General features: G+C 41.4%; 1 long non-coding RNA gene across 1 annotated transcript; it reads left to right on the top strand.

The window, feature by feature from the left end:
• The first annotated feature begins 404 nt into the window (after positions 1–404).
• LOC141409519 (uncharacterized) lies at positions 405–5,896 on the top strand. The gene is made up of 3 exons (XR_012430489.1): positions 405–528; positions 3,765–3,867; positions 4,765–5,896. It is a non-coding gene; the product is annotated as an uncharacterized lncRNA (long non-coding RNA).
• Positions 5,897–18,953: the final 13,057 nt, after the last annotated feature.

Raw genomic sequence — 18,953 nt, 5'->3', positions numbered from 1 at the left:
TGGGCTTTGGGATCTGCAGTGGACCTCAAAAATGCACTTCCTACTAGTTTAACCCCTGCTATATATTGCCTTGTGACTTTCCCGGAAATTCACTGCTCCTAGCCAGATTCTCTTTGTTTTTCCTTTCGTCTCAAATTTGTCATTCTTTGTCTAAAAAGTATAAAAGCATCTTGGTTTGGTCACCTCTTTGAACACCACTCTTGGGAAGATCCCCATGGTCCGTGGAAAATTAACAAAATCTGTGTTAATCTGCCTAGTGTCAACTTGGTTTCTAGTTGCAGCTACAGAGCTTACTAAGAGATAAAGGGGGTTGAAGGAGATCTCTGGCTCCCCCTCCCCCATGCCATGCACACAGGGGAGCTGACCCGCTGACCCCCTGGATGCCTCATGAACAGCTCAGTGGGACAGAAGCTCCGGAGGTCATAGGGGTGTTTACACAGACCCCAGTGTGGCTTCCTAAGAGGAACAGGATTCAGCAGACCAAAGTTTCCCAGCATTTGTGATAGTCTGAAGTCAGCAGGAGGGAAGGTAAACAAAGACTCTCAACCCCAGGAGTCATGAGCATTCATGGGGGAGGAAGGGAGCAGAGGGTATTGAGTCTCTGAAGAGGGGACAGTGGAAAGCAGCTCTAAGCAGAAATTACTGGCATCTTCACTTCCTTTCTGTGCCTTTTCCCTCTGCTGTCTCCTGAATTACATTTGGTTTTCCACAAAAGAAAAAAAAATTACAACGGTTCTTCTGCCTTTTGTCACTATGCATGGGAATGTTCACATTTCTTCTTTTCTTCTCCCTCTGCTTCTTTTCCTCCCTCTCCTCCTCCTCTTCCTCCTCCTCCTTCTTTTTCTCCTTCTTCTTCTCCCTTCTCCTCCTCCTCCCCTTCCTCCTCCCCTTCCTCCTCCTTCTCCTTGTCCTTCTTGTCCTCCTCTTCTCCCTCCTTCTCCTCTCCCTCCTCCTCCTCCTCATCCTTCTTCTTCTTAAGACAGGGTCTCACTCTGTCACCTAGGCTGAGTAGTCACAGCTCACTGCAGCTTCGACCTCCTGGGCTCAAGCAATCCTCCCACCTCAGCCTCCCAAGTTGCTGGGACTATGGGTATATGCCTCTATGCCCAGCTAATTTTTGTATTTTTTGTATAGATAAGACCTTGCTATGTTGCCCAGGCTGTTCTTGAATTCCTGCCCCTAAGTGATCCTTTTGCCTCAGCCTCCTGAAGTGCTAAGATTACAGGCATGAGCCGCCATACCCGGCAAGGATGTCTAGAATTCTAAGAGCCTGTGGACAAGCTCTAAGAAGAAATCTTTTTTCTTCTCTGGCCCAAAGTGCCAAAGATCCCTTTTCCCAGGACTTATGTTTCTATCCTTAGCATTAATGGTTTCTACATTGTGAGAGGTGAGGTTGTTTTCTCCCAACCATATGGGAATATGCATGTTAGGACTTTTCATAGTGTAAGCTCTAATGGGATTTTCCAAGTAATAAAAAATTTGTTAATCTCAGATTTTAGTTTTGTTGCTAAGGTTTTTCAGGTTCCTGTGGGGTGGTGAGGTAGGAGAAATGTCTCTTTTTCCCCTGTAATTTTTGAAACTGCCTTTTCTTCTTTTTAAGGATGAGTGTTCACAAATTGTAAAAGCTTCCATGAAGCATGAACAAGGGGAATCATGGCCTCATGAGTCTGTAGAGTTGACAGCGTTGACTGAAGTGATTGTAGGGCGAGTAAGAGCACCTGTCTTCATCCCTTACTGCTCCATTCTGAAAGCTCCATTTTATTTTCCAAAAATGTACTCCATAATTCACTGCTCCCTTCTCCATTGGAGCCTTGCAGTATTGAAACATAACTTAATATTTTTGTCACTGTGGTATTAAAAAAGAACAGACAAGTCTGTCAGTTTGTAAGGACACAGTGGACTTTTTACTTTTTGCAATGCAACTTGGGAGACTGTCATCGGGATTAGGATGTGTGCGAAATTTTTTTTCATCTCTTATGGGGGTTACAGACCTTGGGATCCTGTAAACACACACACACAGTCTCACACCCACTTACACACAGTCACACACATACACACACACAGTCACACACATACCACACACAATGTTTTTTCTGCAAGAGACATTTTTCTGTTTTATTATTCTTTTTTTTTTTTTTTTTTTTTTTTGAGACGGAGTCTTGCTCTGTCGCCCAGGCCGGAGTGCAGTGGCCGGATCTCAGCTCACTGCAAGCTCCGCCTCCCGGGTTTACGCCATTCTCCTGCCTCAGCCTCTCGAGTAGCTGGGACTACAGGCGCCCGCCACCTCGCCCGGCTAGTTTTTTTTTTTTGTATTTTTTAGTAGAGACGGGGTTTCACCATGTTAGTCAGGATGGTCTCGATCTCCTGACCTTGTGATCCGCCCGTCTCGGCCTCCCAAAGTGCTGGGATTACAGGCTTGAGCCACCGCGCCCGGCCTTTATTATTCTTTTATTTCTTGTTTTTAATTTTACTTCTATTTCCCCACCAGAAATAGTGATTTCAAAGCCATGAGTTAACACTTAAAAAAAAAAGCGTAGAGAATCATACAAATTTGATTCATTTCCTTGTCTTTAAATCTTCCAAAGTGGATGTGAAAGGAAGTATAACATAAATTTGAAGAACTAAAGTTTTCATCAAAACCTGTGGTGTTAGGGTGTAGGTTTTTATTTTATTTTGTTATTTTCTGGAAAAGAGTTAAAAGAAATAGTTTTTTTCTGGAAAGTGTGAAGTTTCTGTGAGTGTTTTGTGGGGTTAGAGATGTAAATCAGGAAGGGAACAGATATTTGGTGTGATTAGCAGGTTTGATTGAATGCAACCAGCTTTGAAGTCTAATTGAAGACATTTGACATTAAAACACTAAGATTTTTTTTGCTGCACAAAATAAAATTAAAAATGAGACCCAATAAATGAAAAATATGTAATATGAAATATTTGTTGGCTAGGTGAGAGACTAGTTTTTATTTGTTGGCTAGGTGAGAGACTAATTTCATGTTGATGAAATTATTATTGGCATCCAAAGACTCCACTTTGACTGAAATTTATTTAAATTTTCCATTCTACTCACTGGTGTTTTGCTGAAAACAGTATAAGACTTGTGGAACATGAAAAATAAACTTAAATATCTTTTTCAAAATGAGTAGAAGTGACTAGAAGAATTTAAAACAAGATATACAACTATTTGGAGAAGAAAGTTGAAGAGGGAGATGAATGGGAAATGAATGTCTTATATTTCAGATTTGGAAGTCAAAACATCCAGCCTAAAATAGGTTGGCAAACAAATACAGATATCTCGTGTAAAATTTCAGAGATTATCATCCAAGAACTAAAAACTGCTAGGGTGCAGTGGCTCATGCCTGTAATCCCAGCACTTTGGGATACCGAGGTGGGTGGATCACTTGAGGTCAGAAGTTTGAGACCAGCCTGGCCAACATGGTGAAAACCTATCTCTACTAAAAATACAAAAAAATTAGCTGGGCATGGTGGCAGTTTCCTGTAATCCCAAATACTCAGGAGGCTGAAGCAGGAGAATGTCTTGAACCTGGGAAGCAGAGATTAGAGTGAACCAAGATTGTGCCATTGCACTCCAGCCTGGGCAACAAGAGTGAAACTCCATCTCAAAAGGAAAATAAAATAAAATGAAAACTGATAAGGCAAAAGAGATTTCCATTACCCCCCATTTGACCATATCTAGAAGGGGAGAAGGGAATTCTTTTCACATATTTTTAACCTTTGTGAACTATTGTGTTTTTGTGGCTGTCTTACAGGTATCAATGTTTCACCTTGGAACAGGGAACAAAAATCGTACATAAAGCTCTATTATCACATGATCCAGCAACCTCACTACTGGGTGTTTGTCCAAAGGAAAAGGTATCATTATATCAAAAAGATCCCTGCACACCTGTGTTTATCACAACACCATTCACAATAGCAAAGATATGAAATCAACCTCAGTGTCCATTGATGGATGACTGGAAAAATAAAATGTGGTATATATACACAATGGAATACTATACAATCATCAAAATAAAATATGGTACATATATACAGTGGAATACTACAGAGCCGTACAAAATAAAATCATGTATTTAGCAGCAACATGGCTAGAACTGGAGGCCATTATCTCTAGTGAAAAACTCAGAACAGAAAGCAAATTCTGCATGCTCTCTCTAATAAGTGGGAGATAAATAATGTGTCCCCATGGACATCCAGTGTGGAATAATAGATATTGGAGACTCAGAAGGGCAGGAGGCTGAGGGAGTGAGGGATGAGAAATTATTTAATGGCTACAATGTACACTATTCAGGTGATAGATACAGTAAAAGCCTAGACTTTACCACTATGCAATGTATCCATGTAACTGCACTTGTATCCCTAAATTTATAGAAATAGAAAAAAAATAAGCTTCTACATCTACTTTGCACTAGCCCATTGTGTTTTACTTCCCATCGGTAGAAATACAATTCTCCCTTTTACTTTGGGTTAAAAAAATTTGTTGTTGTTATTGGTTGTTTTTTTCTATGATGACAAACACCAGTTCATGGTTTTGCTTAGGGAAGGCTACATGGACAGTAAGCAGTCAAAGCTGCAGGAAATAGGATAATTAATAAAACACAGTCTACCCAAAGAGACAGCAGGACCTGGGATGGAGACAGTGCATGTGAATGACATCACTCCAGCAAGGCGTGTGCATTGGTTTTCTGGAGGGCTGCCATCACAATTACCACACACTGCATGACTTAAACTAATGGGGATTTATTTTCTCAGGCGTCTGGAGGCCAGAAGCATCTGAAATGAAGGTGTCAGCAGAATGGGTTCCTTCTGGATGCTCCAGGAAACAGTCTCTCCCTGACACTCCTGCTTCTGGTGCTTGCCAGCCATTCTTGACGTTCTTTGACTTGTAGATGCATCACTCCAATCTCCAGCTCTATCTTCACATGGTCTTTTTCTTCATATCTCTCTGTGTCCTCTCCTCTCCTGTTTATTTATTTTTAAAAATGGGTTATGAGACTGGCCAATTTTTCTATTTTTTGTACAGATTATATTTTACCATGTTGCCCAAGCTGGTCTCAAACTCCTGGGCTCAAGCTATCCAGCTGCCTCAGCATCCCAAAAGTCTTGGATTACAGGCATTAGCCACCATACGCAGTCCTCCTCTCCTCTTCTGATAAGGCTGTCAGTCACTAAATTTAGGGCCCACTGTACTTCAGGATGTCCTTATCTTAACCTGCAAAAATTCTGCTTCCAGATAGGGACACACTGTGAAGTTCCAGATGGCCATGAATTGTGAATTATCAGTGGAGAATACTACTTAGCTCACTACAACCTGCAAAAGTGCAAGGACACACCTTCTGTAATCTTCTGTGACCAGAGGAGGGAAAGAGACTCAAAAAGATTGGTAGGGCTGAGGCTGAGAAATGGAATGAATTCCCTATGGATGGCTTTTCCATTTCCAGGAAGTAAGATTATGAAGGGGATCACAATATGCCACCCAAAAATATGACATTTTGGAGCAAGCATTATTTTGGGCTAAAGGCGACTGAGTAAAAGCAGGCACAGGACAAGCTTTCTACTCTCCCACTTTCTGCTTAAAAGCAGGGCATATGTTTTCCATTTGAAAAGAAAATTCACTTGTAAAGAAAAATTTCATTTATAAAGGTGTCCTCTCGTGGATGATTCCAGAGATAGAGATTACCTGAGATGACTTCAGTCTACGTAATAATCTATACTTACCAGGCATTTTCTAGTCAACTTCTACAAACTTACTTCCATGCTAGAAGCTTAAATTCCATTTGCCTTTGTCTAGTTCCTTCTCTAAATGTTATCACTCTGTGTTAAGATGGTATGTAATCCCCTAGGCCCAAGTACCTCTTTGGGGTCCTCAATTCTCTTCCATGTGTCTCCCCATGTGTGCATACAAAATAAACAATTTCTTCTGTAAACTTGTCTTTTGTCAGTTTAATTTGAAGTTCCCAGTAACTAAATCAAAGATAACAAAGGTTTTATTTCTCCACCTCCTACAGTTGTCTATTAAGAGTGTGTTTGTGTGTTGGGTAGATGAGAAGCTGGTGGGATTGGCACTGGAAGGGTCTAATGTTAGAAGACAGCAGAGAGTTGCACATTGATTTTGTCAATGGCAAAGAGTAGAATGACAAGGCAGTTTGGAGATCTGGTTGGAATTAGGGACCCAACTGTGCCATGGCACCTGCATTTCTAGTAAAGATGAGCCCCTGGGTAAGAAGGGGATCTCTGGCATTTGGGCTCACTCAAAGATGGCAGTTTTCCAGGTAAATGTTTGCATAGACAATGGGACAAATAATTAAACATTGTGGAGAATTCTTCAGGTGTTGAACCATGGAATTTAAGTTGGGTGGGTAACAAAATGTAGAAAGCAGAACTAGTGAAGAAGGATTAAGCAAAAGAGTCAATGAATTTGAGAGTCTACCTTTGCAAATATGGTTGGGTATCTCTTCTTTTCAAAAGATTACCAACATCCTCATTTAATGGTATTGATATAAGCAATGATATTTACTATCACAATGTGTGAAGTATTCATTCTGAGGACAACATCAGCAAGTCAAGAAACCTTACAAGAGCATTTTCTTTTTTGAGACAGGGTCTCACTCTGTCATCCAGGCTGGAGTGAGATGGTGTGATCATGGCTCACTACAGCCTCAACCTCCTGAACTCAAGAAATGCTCCTACCTTAACCTCCTGAGTGACTGAGACTACAGCCATGTGTCACCATATGTGGCTAACATTTGCATTTTTTGTAGAGATAGGGTTTCCCCATGTTGGCCAGGCTGGTCTCAAACTCCTGAGCTCAAGCAATGCTCCCAGGTTGGCCTCCCAAAGTCCTTGGATTACAACTATGAGATGCCACACCTGAATAAAATTTGTCTTTAAAATCATGTTTAACCATACAGCCCAATCACTCCATTTCCTAGGTATTCATCAAGTAGAACTGAAAACAATACTGAAACAAAAACTTGTTGTGCGCATATTGAAAGCAGTTTTGTGCCCAAGACACAAAAGGTGGAAACCACCCCAAATTCCATTAACGGTTTCATGGATAAACAGAATATGGGCCATCCAGACGGTAGAATACTATTCAGCCATAAAAATGAATGAATTGGCCAGGTGTTGTGGCTCACGCCTGTAATCCTAGCACTTTGGGAGGCTGAAGTGTGTGGATCACGAGGTCAAGAGATTCAAACCATCCTGGCCAAAATGGTGAAACCCCATCTTTACTAGAGGTACAAAAATTAGCTGGGTGTGGTAGTGTGTGCCTCTAGTCCCAGCTACTAGGGAGGCTGAGGCAGGTGAATCACTTGAACTTTGGAGGCAGAGGCTGCAGTGAGCTGAGATCATGCCACTGCCCTCCAGCCTGGGTGACAGAGCAAGACTCCATCTCAAAAAAAAAAAAAGAATGAATCTCTGCTACACACTACTACAATATGGATACATGAGGCCTAGTGAAATATGCCAGACATAAAAGGTCACATATTGTATGGCTCTATTTATATTAAGTGTACAGAACTGTCAAATCCATAGAGACAAAACTCAGATTAGTAATTGCCAGGGGCTGGGGGAGGAGAGAATGGAAATATCTCCTTAATGGGTATGGAGTTTCTCTGGCGGTGATGAAAATGTTCTGGAACTAGGTAGATGTGATGGTTGCATATCACTGTGAATGTGCGAAATGTCACTGAATTGTTCACCTTAACATGGTTATTTTATTTTATTATTTTATTTTATTTTACTTTATTTTATTTTATTTTAAGGCTGGTGTTGCCCAGGCTGGAGTGCACTGGCACGATATGGGCTCACTGCAAGCTCTGCCTCCCAGGTTCACACCATCCTCCTACCTCAGCATCCCAAGTAACTGGGACTAAAGGTGCCCACCACCACGGCTGGCTAATTTTTTGTATTTTTAGTAGAGACAGGGTTTCACTGTGTTAGCCAGGATTGTGTTGATCTCCTGACCTCATGAAGAGCATGGGCATTGAATAAATACTCCCATTTCAAGAGGAAGAAATCTGCCAAAAGAAAAGAGCTACAGGCCCCATGCAAGTCTGAAACTCAGCAGGGTAGTCATTAAATGTCAAAGCTCCAAAATAATCTCTTTTAACTTCATGCCTCCCATACAGGATACCGAGTGCAAGGGAGTGGGCTCCTAAGGCCTTGTGCAAGGGAGGTCTCAGAGAAAAAAAACATCCTGTGTGAATCAAAGAAATTTATTTTGATTTTTTTCTAATTTCCTCATTATAGATCTTATTTTAAGGTTGTGAGTTGAACACTGGTTCACTGTGTGGGAAAGAAACTGAAGAACGCTATCAATTTACACATTTTACAGGGACTGCTTATGGAGCTCCTTGGTATTCTAACTATTCAGAAGGTAGGCTCTCAGTGAATGAGACACTTGGAAAAACATATTTTTTTCATATTCACATTTATGCTTTTTTTGAATAATAATTTTGTTTAACCTTCGGCGTTCTTTTTTTTAACGTGGCTTTACCTATGGAGCCATTTATAATGTGTTAGACATCCTCATTCAATGGGAACTCTGCTACTAGGACTCAACAGTAGTTGCTCAAGAAGTGGCAATTAATAATGCGTCAGAAGTCAGTGAGAGGGAATATAAAGTCATGTAAAGGCTTACCTTTGTTCTCACCCTTTAATGAAGTCTGTGATTTATTTATTTATTTATTTATTTATTTATTTATTTATTTATTTATTTATTTATTTAGAGACCGGGCCTTGCTATGTTACCCATCCTGGATTCAAACACTTGGGCTCAAGCAATCCTCCAGTATCAGCTTCTAGAGTAGCTGCAATTACAGGGGTGCACCACTGCACATAGCTATTTTTTAAATAATAAGCATTTTAACACATTTATCTAAAACATAGTGACAAAAGAAAACAGAGAAACATAATATTTGGAATACTGGGGAGTAGTGTCTGTCACTTCTGTCCTGTCTGTTGCAATTTTATAAAAAGCCTTAAGAACCAGCAGTGTACAATAGTTTTCAGGGAAACAGACATGTATCTGCTATAAGACCATTTTTTTAAATGATGAAATAACTGTATGTGTGTTTGTATGCTTTGTATGTCAGTTTACAGTAGATAGCTATTCAATTCCTCTTTGAGATGTAAAAGGAAAAAACTTCCACGAGGTGTGTGTTACAGACTGAATGTCTGTGTCTTCACAAAATGCATGTGTTGAAATCCTCCCTTCAAGGTGATGGTGTTATGAGCTGGGGCCTTTGGGAGGTGATGAGGTCGTGAGGATGGAGCCTAATGAATGGGATGAGTGCCCTTGTAAAAGAGACCCCAGAGGGCTCCCTCGGCCCTTCCACCATGGGAGGACACAGTGAGAAGGTACGGTCTATGAACTAGGTAATGAGTCCTGACCAGACATGGAATCTGCTACGCCTTGATCTTGGATCTCCAGCCTCCAGAGCTGTGCGTGATCAATGTGTTACTTATAAGCCATCCAATCTTAGGTATTTTGTTATAGCAGACTCAATGGACTAAGACAAGAAAAAAAGACTTTGGCTTCAAGCAAAGTGAGCTTACTCCTCTGTCCTTAATAGACACAAACAAATGGACAAAGATGACTACATCATCCCAACCCATAAATCAAGGATTTTTAGCCCAGAAGTAAAGATCCAACTGACATAAGCAAAGCTCCTCTCTGCACAGGAGTAAACAGAAAGTGTGCAGATCATAGGTAGCCCCTCCTATTTGTGCAAACCCTTTTGTGAAACTCCATGTTAGACAGATTCATGGCAGAACCATAACTTCGGTAACCAAAAAGGAACCTTGAACATTTGTACAGTAATTCATCTGTAAGTGCATTCTGACAAGCCAAGATATTCTTGGTACTGTGCTTGTCATTGTCAGTCCAGTGAAGAGCAGGATGGACTCATCAACTTTCGTGAGCCACATACTAAAGAAAGGGCTGAGAAGTTAGTGGGCATTGGCTACCCCGGTACAGGTTGCATGGGGATAGACGACTTAGATGTAATCTTAAGGTAGGAATGGAGTGATCAGAGGAGGCTTCCTGATGCCTGTGCACCTTCTGAGCCCCTTCCAATGAGTGACAAGTGGAAAGGCTACCTTGAGCAAAAGAAGAAGGGAGTAGGATTCCTAGCAGGAAGGTGGGGTTCCTGCTTGACATTTCTAGTAGGAAGATGCCCCAGTGCCTTGGCTCATAGGAAAAAAGAGCAGATATTGGGGTACTAAAATTGATTAGCATTTGCTGGTGTGCAGCATGTACTGAAGAGGCAGGCAACAGTGATCACATAATGATGAATTTAGAGATGAAGGTGTGGAAATAAATACCACCCACATGAAAATAAGCAAGGTGTTTATTCAGAGCTTGCTGTAGGAAAGGAATCAGCAATTATTACTCACGTCTGGCAGAGATTCAAAGGCCGGCACAGTCATGGGAAGCTTTATGGTGGGGAAAAAGGGAAAACTAAGGTGTATTTTTACTGGAGGCAGTTGGGGGTTCACCAGAGGTGAGCATCCTGTGTGACTGGTTAGGGGGCACATTTGGGTTTCTCTGCTTAGTCCTGAGTTGTAAGTAGGGGAAATATTAGGGAAGCTCATAGTTATTGCTCAAGTTCTGGACATCTTGGGTTGGTTGCTACAGGGCTTGCTGTCAGCTTCCTGGATAAGTTACTGCAGGTTACAGTTTAGACCTCTGTATTTATATATGGTCTAGTCATCATCCATTTGTATATTACTTCTCTCAATGGTAAGGATTTGAGAACATGTGCTAGGAACAATAGTTATTTAGATGTTTGACCTCAGGGAATTTTTATTCTACTACTTGTTTTGTCATTGTTTGTCTGCATCTGTTCCATTTTTTCCCACGTTGTGATGTGCAGATATCACATCACTGTTCTCCCAAACATGTCATTCAAGTTTCTTGTCTTTTCCTCCATGGTTTTTGTTTCTGTATTGTTGTTCTAAGTTTCAGATATTTCTTTAATATTCTAGTTCAGGGATTGGCAAACACTTTCAGCAAAGGACCAAATAATAAATGATTTTGGCTTGGTGGGCCATTCAGTCTCTATTGCAACTACACAACTCCATCATTGTACTGCAAAAGCAGTCATGCAGAATATATAAATGTATAGGCATGACTGTGCTTAAATAAAACTTTATTTACACAAACAGGCTGTGGGCCAGACTTGGCTCTTGTTACACAATTTTTTGACTTCTTTTCTGGCTTACTTATTTAAGTCTCAACAGATGTGTCTGCATCAATGAATATAATGGCAAGTAGAAATGCATAAATTTGTTTTTTATAAAATTGTACGAAGTCTGAGTATGTGTTATATCTGTTTAAATACTCTGAAAGGCATCAGAGTATGCAAACTCCAAATCTATCACTTTGGTTTGAGAATTATTTTTAGCTGAGGATACTTGAACCCAGAAGTTTAAGGTTACAGTGAGCCAAGATTGCACAACCTCACTTGAACCTGGGTGACAGAATGAGATTCTGACTCAAAAAAAGAGAAAAGAAATAAAGCAAAATAAATAATAGAGGTGCAGAGGAGATGCCAACTCCACATATGGCCAGATAGCCTTGAGGAACAAGAAGCACAATTTTCCAACTTAGAAAATAATTATGTCGCCGGGCGCGGTGGCTCAAGCCTGTAATCCCAGCACTTTGGGAGGCCGAGACGGGCGGATCACGAGGTCAGGAGATCAAGACCATCCTGGCTAACCCGGTGAAACCCCGTCTCTACTAAAAAATACAAAAAACTAGCCGGGCGCGGTGGCGGGCACCTGTAGTCCCAGCTACTCGGGAGGCTGAGGCAGGAGAATGGCGGGAACCCGGGAGGCGGAGCTTGCAGTGAGCTGAGATCAGGCCACTGCACTCCAGCCCGGGCGGCAGAGTGAGACTCCGTCTCAAAAAAAAAAAAAAAAAAAGAAAATAATTATGTCAAAGTTGAAGAAGGTATATTCACAGAGAGGAAGTGGGAGAGTCATGGACTGGCATTTCCTTGAGTTCAGATGGCAGGTGGGGATCACTGAGAGCTTGAGTTGCAGGAAGAGCCACTTGTGTTGTCCGTCTTGAGTGATGACAGGCTGATAGTGGTTCTGGAAGTGACTTACGGAATCAGGATATCTGGGGAGGTTAATCATGGAACTGGGAGGTGATTGTGTCCAACACGTTACGCATGCAGAAGGGCAGACTCTGCTGGGGTTCAGCACACACTGCCCCAAAGTACAGCATTTTGGCATATGAAAAATAATAAATAGCAGAAGGAGAAAAGCTGCTCTCAACTTTCCTCAGGCTTCTCCACTGAAACATGTTGCCCAGGCTGGTCCTGAGCCCCACCTTCCTACTAGTAACCCCTACTCCCTTCTTCATTTGCTCATGGCAGCCTTTCTACCTGCCACTCATTAGCAAGGGTTCAGCAGGTACGTGCACAGGTATCAGGAAGCCTCCTCTGACCACTCTGCTTCCTGAAGCAAGTCAAGAAACCTGGGAAGAGTTCTCTAACCTTTCCCTGCAGCAAGTCCTAGGACCTTCATTCAAGAAGTGCCCTCTCTATTTCCAGAGAGAAAGAACATCTTTATTTCTGAAGACACAGACACAGAGAAGAATCTTAACCTACAGCCCTTGCTAAGTTCCTCCCACCCCAGTCTATTCCCATTAGATCAAACCCTGTTGTCCCTCAGTCACACTTCTGCATGATGTCCCACAAAAATGTAGTTTTCTGGCTGATCGTCATGACTCACACATGTAATCCCAACACTTTGGGAGGCTAAGGCAGGGTGGATTGCTTGATTTCAGGAGTTCAAGGTAAGCCTGGGCAACATGGCAAAACTTAGTCAATACAAAATATTTATTTTCACATATATATATAAATTAGCTGTGTAAGGTGGTGCATGCCTGCAGTCTCCACTACTCGGGAGGCTGAGGTGAAAGGATGACTTGATCCCTGGAGGCAGAGGTTGCAGTGAACCAAGATTGAACCACCGCACTCTAGCCTGGGAGAGAGAGCCAGACACTGTCTTGATACAATTTTCCCTGGGTCTTTTGGTTTTTATCCTAAAAGCTCCTGTATCTCATAAAATTTACGCTAAATAAATACATATGCTGTCTTTTCTTTAGCTAATCTGTCCTTTCTTATCAAGTTCTCAGCCATTAACCTTGTGATGGGTGAGGAAAAGATCTTATTTTTTCTCTCCTACAATGTATAGGAGGTAGGGAGTTTTTAAACCATGCAACAAGACTATGGAGGTGACCTGAGGAATGAAATGCCCTCTGAATAACTGCCTCAGAGGCAGAGTCAGCAAAGAGCAGAATGGACTTGGGGATTGTGGGGGGACTAGGGGCATAGACTATCAAAGGCAAGTGATGAGGTAATTGGGTGCATGGCTTATGTAGAGAACTGCTCCCAGAGAGTATGCATTTTTGAGGAAGCACGGGGCTAACCAAGATTTGCACTCTTTGCAGCTCAGAAAAATTTCTGGGCTCTGGGAATTGAGGGAATTTTCTGAATCCATGTTAGCCATTCTGGCTCCAGAAAGAAGCTACATGTCCAAGTTCCCTAGTAAGCTCCCGGGGAGTTACCGCAGATGTGGCTAGAGACAGAAGCTGTCCCTCTTGGTGACATTAAGGGTTCTGTCTCCTAGTCCTAGTCTTTTTGCAGGACAGAAATGTGAGCTGCCTTTTTGTCTTGCTGTGTAGGGTTATTTTCTGCAAATTGGCTGAGATTGGAGTGGCACCTCCTAAAACTTCATTTTGAGGACTCTCCCCAAAGACTGGAATTCCCTTAGCAAAGATCATTTTTAATGCAAATCTTCTGTTTCAATAAAAAAAAAGTAGAAAGAAAACATGACCTCAGTTTTCTGCAAAACAGATGAATCCAGAGGCCGAGGCGTGCGGATCACAGGGTCAGGAGATCGAGACCATGGTGAAACCCCCTCTCTACTAAAAATACAAAAAATTAGCTGGGCGAGGCGGCGGGTGCCTGTAGTCCCAGCTATTCAGGAGGCTGAGGCAGGAGAATGGCGTGAACCCAGGAGGCGGAGCTTGCAGTGAGCCAAGATTGCGTCACTGCCCTCCAGCCTGGGTGACAGAGCGAGACTCCACCTCAAAAAAAAAAAAAACAACCAAAAAAAAAAAAACAAAACAGATGAATCCTTGGTTTTCACCAAAAGGCAAAGGGCTAATTAATTTTTAAAATGCTGACCTCCTTTGACTTATTTTAATCCTTTAGATGAAAAACATGTGTCATGATTGCATGTGTTTTTATTCTTCCACAGGCTTAGAACTCTGGGTGTTGGGGGAGGCTTTCTATACGCCTCAAAGCCCTTAATACCTCATTGTGAACTGGCATCTTGGTTTACTTTTTTCATGAGTGTCAGAACAAAGACATGCCTTGTGAGGAAGGGAGAGGCAGGGGTGAATTTTAAAGCATAAAGAGATTGAATTTACAAGCACCAGAGGTTGGAGAGGGGGAGAGAAATTTACTTAGTTGATTAATTTGCCTGGAGTCGGTCAACATACGCCAATTATATGACCAATTTGGGTAGAAAGTAGACCTAGAAAAAGGAGAAAAACACTATACAAATGAACATATGTGAGGTGATATTAGAGCATTGGCAATGAGGGTATAGTTAATTTTAAGAGTGTTTGTCGACCGGGCGCGGTGGCTCAAGCCTGTAATCCCAGCACTTTGGGAGGCCGAGACGGGCGGATCACGAGGTCAGGAGATCGAGACCATTCTGGCTAACACGGTGAAACCCCGTCTCTACTAAAAAAAATACAAAAAACTAGCCGGGCGAGGTGGCGGGCACCTGTAGTCCCAGCTACTCGGGAGGCTGAGGCAGGAGAATGGCGTAAACCCAGGAGGTGGAGCTTGCAGTGAGCTGAGATCCGGCCACTGCACTCCAGCCTGGGCCACAGAGCGAGACTCCGTCTCAAAAAAAAAAAAAAAAAAAAAAATAGAGTGTTTGTGTGTAATTGGCTATCAAGAATTATTAGCCCTCAAAAATAATATTAATTCAAAATATAGTTGGATTTGAATAAAGAGTGGCTTGTGTTAGTGTTGCAGAAACAGGAGGATGAGAGAGGCCTTGGGGTGTATACAGGAGGATATTGAGTGCACTCAGACCCAGCAGACTTAACATCCAAAACCTGGGCCCAGGACAAAGAGAGCACTTGGCTTTTATACACACTTCAAAAAGGGGGTGGGATAGCTTGAAGCAGGCTTGCAGTTACAGGGGCATGAAAGCAAGGATACAGAGGCAGAACAATTAAACAAATTGTGACAGGTTCATAACTGAGGATTACACATGATTGTTGCTATGCAACCCAGATGACTGTTATATAGGTTTGCCCTAGTGCCTAGCATGGCTTATTCCATGACCTTCACTATGGTGCCCAGGTGGCTGTATCTCAGGCCTGCTCAGATGGCTCATGACCTTCATTCTATTGCTTAGCTAAAACAGAATACTTCAAGTTACTAGTTACAGAGAATAAGAATCTATAAACTCATACCATAAAACAAAGGAAAACTTGTTTTTCTTCTCTCTTTGCTGAGGGAGTGCTGGGAGAGTCTCCAGGGCACATTTCTTTGTGTCCTAGCTTCTTAGATAGTATTACCAAGACTTTTCTTGGGTCTGGGCTGTGCCTGTTGCTGCCTCCTAGACAAGTCAGTCAATAAAGGAAAGCTAATTTCTCTTCTTTTATATTTTATTTATCTTTCTTTCTTTAATTTCTTGCCTATTAGGGAGGATTTATAGCTTACTTACTTCTCCTTGAGCTTGGCAGTCATAGTCTTTTCTGGGGAAAAAATACAGTAGAGGTATTTTAGAATAGGGTAGAAAATAAAATAAAGTAAGTTCCTGAAAGTAAATCTATGCCCTCACCACATACAAGCTGGGCTCCTTTGTAACACATCTCCACAGTAACTATATCTGCTTCACAAGGAATTAAACTAGAAGAAAAGCATGGACTACTATGCACACACAAGTTTTTAATATCTTCTTCTGGCAAGTTTTACGTATTTTCTTAACAGCATTGATTTACAGGATCATGAGCAAGAAACATTGATAGCCATGATGACGAATAAGGAAGGAGAAGTGATTAGTGAAATTGATGATGATTTCATGTCTTCTTTACCATAAGGGATGCCTAAGTTTTGCAATTCATATTATCAGATCTGATAAATTAGAAACTCATCCACTTCTTGCATGCACTAGAAAAAATGGCAGACACTGTGAGCCCAAGCAAAGCATGACTAACTAAACTTTTTGAAGAACAGAAAACTGCAACACACAATGAGATCATGTTCAGTTTCCCAGAATTGTTTTTTGACTAAATGGAAAAAAAAGAAAAAGTAATTTGTTAAAGAAGCTACAATGTCTACATCAAAGCCAAAAACACTTGGAGCTCTAAAAATGCACTTAGCATTTAACCCAGGGAGAAATGTCTGTTTTTCAAAAGTGAATTAGGGTTGGGTTCTGTGTCTTACACCTGTAACCCCAGCACTTTGGGGGGCTGGGGCGAGAGTCTCACTTGAGCTCAGGAGCTGGAGAGACCACCATGGCAAAACCGCATCTCTACAGAAAAAAGAAAAAGAAAAAAAGATTAGCTGGCCATGAGGTCATGTGCCTGTAATCCCAGTTACTTGGGAGGCTGGAGATGTGAGATTCACTTGAACCCTGGAGATTGAAGTTGAAATGAGCCACGGTCTTACCTCTAATCACTAGCATGGTCAACAGAGTAGGACCTTGTCTTTAAAAAAAAAAAACCTGAATTAGGAAGATCAATGATTTAAGAAAATAAAATTTGACTGAGATTTGGAGAATGTGGATTATTCAGAAAAAAATGCAAAATGTGATTCCTTTGTAAAAATGTGCTGGCATTATTTAAGTATTAATAATGTAAATAAAGTATTAACACTCTCAAGAGTGATATATTTTTAAAAAACAGCTAGAGTGATTTCAGTGTGGAATAATTGCTTTGGTAATTTGAACTGATCGAATTGACAAGATAATTACTAAAGCTAACTTCATTTTGCATGTATACATGATGACGATGTCCAGGAAAACTGAAATGATGGTATAAACTATCATATATATGGTAGACTCCACATCCACCTGGACCACTGGCCCCAGGACATATATTATCATACATATGGTAAGCTGCACTTCCACTTGGAGGCCTAGAAAGGGGACAGGTATTATCATACATATATATGGTAGATTTCATATCCACCTGGAGGAGTGTAGCCAGGACGTATAGTATTATACATATGATAAAATCCACTTTTGGCTGGGCGCAGTGTGTCATGCCTGTAACCCCAGCACTTTGGGAGGCTGAGGCTGGTGGATCATGAGTTCAAGAGATCGAGACCACCCTGGTTAACATGGTGAAACCCTGTCTCTTATAAAAATACAACAAATTAGCTGGGTGTGATGGTGCACGGCTGTAGTCTCAGCAACTCAGAGGAGGAGAATGTCTTGAACCCAGGAGGCAGAGGTTGCAGTGAGCCGAGATCATGCCACTGCATTCCAGCATGGCAAGACTCCATCTCAAAAAAAAAAAAAAAAAAAAAAAAAAAAAAAAAAAAAAATCCACTTTTAGCTGAAGTACTGGAGCCAGGGCATATACCAGCATATACACCGTAGGCCTCATTTTCACTGGAAGTATTGGACCCAGCACATATACTACTACATATATGGTAAATTCCAGTTCCAAGTGGAGGACTAGCCAGGAGCTTATATTATCATCTATGTGGTAGATTTTACATCTACCTGGAGAACTAGTGGGGAGTATATATTACCATATATATGGTAATTTTTACTTCTACCTGGAGGACTGGCAGAAGGTCATATATTATCATACATATGGTAGGCCCTACTTCCATCAGGACATATAGTATTATATACATATATATGGTAGACTTCCTCTTCCACCTAGAGGAATAGACACAGGGCATATTTTACCTTGTATATAGTAGACTCCCCTTCCTCTGGGAGGAATACCATAAATATCATATATATTATCATATATATGGTAGACTCCTTTCACCTGGAAGACTAGACCTAGGGCATATATTATTATATATATGCTAAACTCCCCTTCCATATTGAGGACTGGAACCAGGGAATATACTATATATGGTAGACACCACTTTCACCTGAAAAACTGGATCCGGTGCATATATTTTTATATATGTGGTAGACTTCTCTTCTACCTGGAAGAATAGAACAGAACATATTTTACCTTACATAGGGTAGACTCCTCTTCCACCTAGAGGAATAGACCCAGGGCATATATTATCATATATTTCTTCCATCTGGAGGACTGAAAGCGGGGAATATATTATATATGGTAGACTCCTCTTTCACCTGGAGGACTGGAGCCAGGGCATATATTATCATATATATGGCAGACTCCCCTTCCACTTGGAGGAAGTAGACCCAGGGCATATTTTACCTTGTAAGTGGTAGACTCATCTCCCACCTGGAGGGATAAACCCAGGACATATATTATTATATATACGATATACTCCTCTTCCACCTGGAGGACCCTGTGTGATGGTTAATACTGAGTGTCAACTTGATTGGATTAAAGGATACAAAGTATTGAACCTGGATATATCTGTGAGGATGTTGCCAAAGCAGCTTAACATTTGAGTCAGTGGGCTGGGAAAGGCAGGAGCCCCATTAATGTGGGTTGGCACAATCTAATCTGCTGCCAGCTCATTTAGAATATAAGCAGGTAGAAAAATCTGAAAAGAGAGATTGACCTAGTCTCCTAGCCTACAATTTTCTACAGTGCTGGATGCTTCCTGCCCTCGAACATCGGACTCCAAGTTCAATTTTGGAACTTGGACTGGCTCTCCTTGCTCCTCAGCCTGCAGACGGCCTATTTTGGGACTTTGTGATAGTGTAAGTTAATACTTAATAAA

Source organism: Macaca fascicularis, chromosome Y, assembly GCF_037993035.2.
Source record: "Macaca fascicularis isolate 582-1 chromosome Y, T2T-MFA8v1.1".
NCBI classification, from domain to species: domain Eukaryota; kingdom Metazoa; phylum Chordata; class Mammalia; order Primates; family Cercopithecidae; genus Macaca; species Macaca fascicularis.
This window is presented reverse-complemented; position numbering and strand designations above follow the sequence as displayed.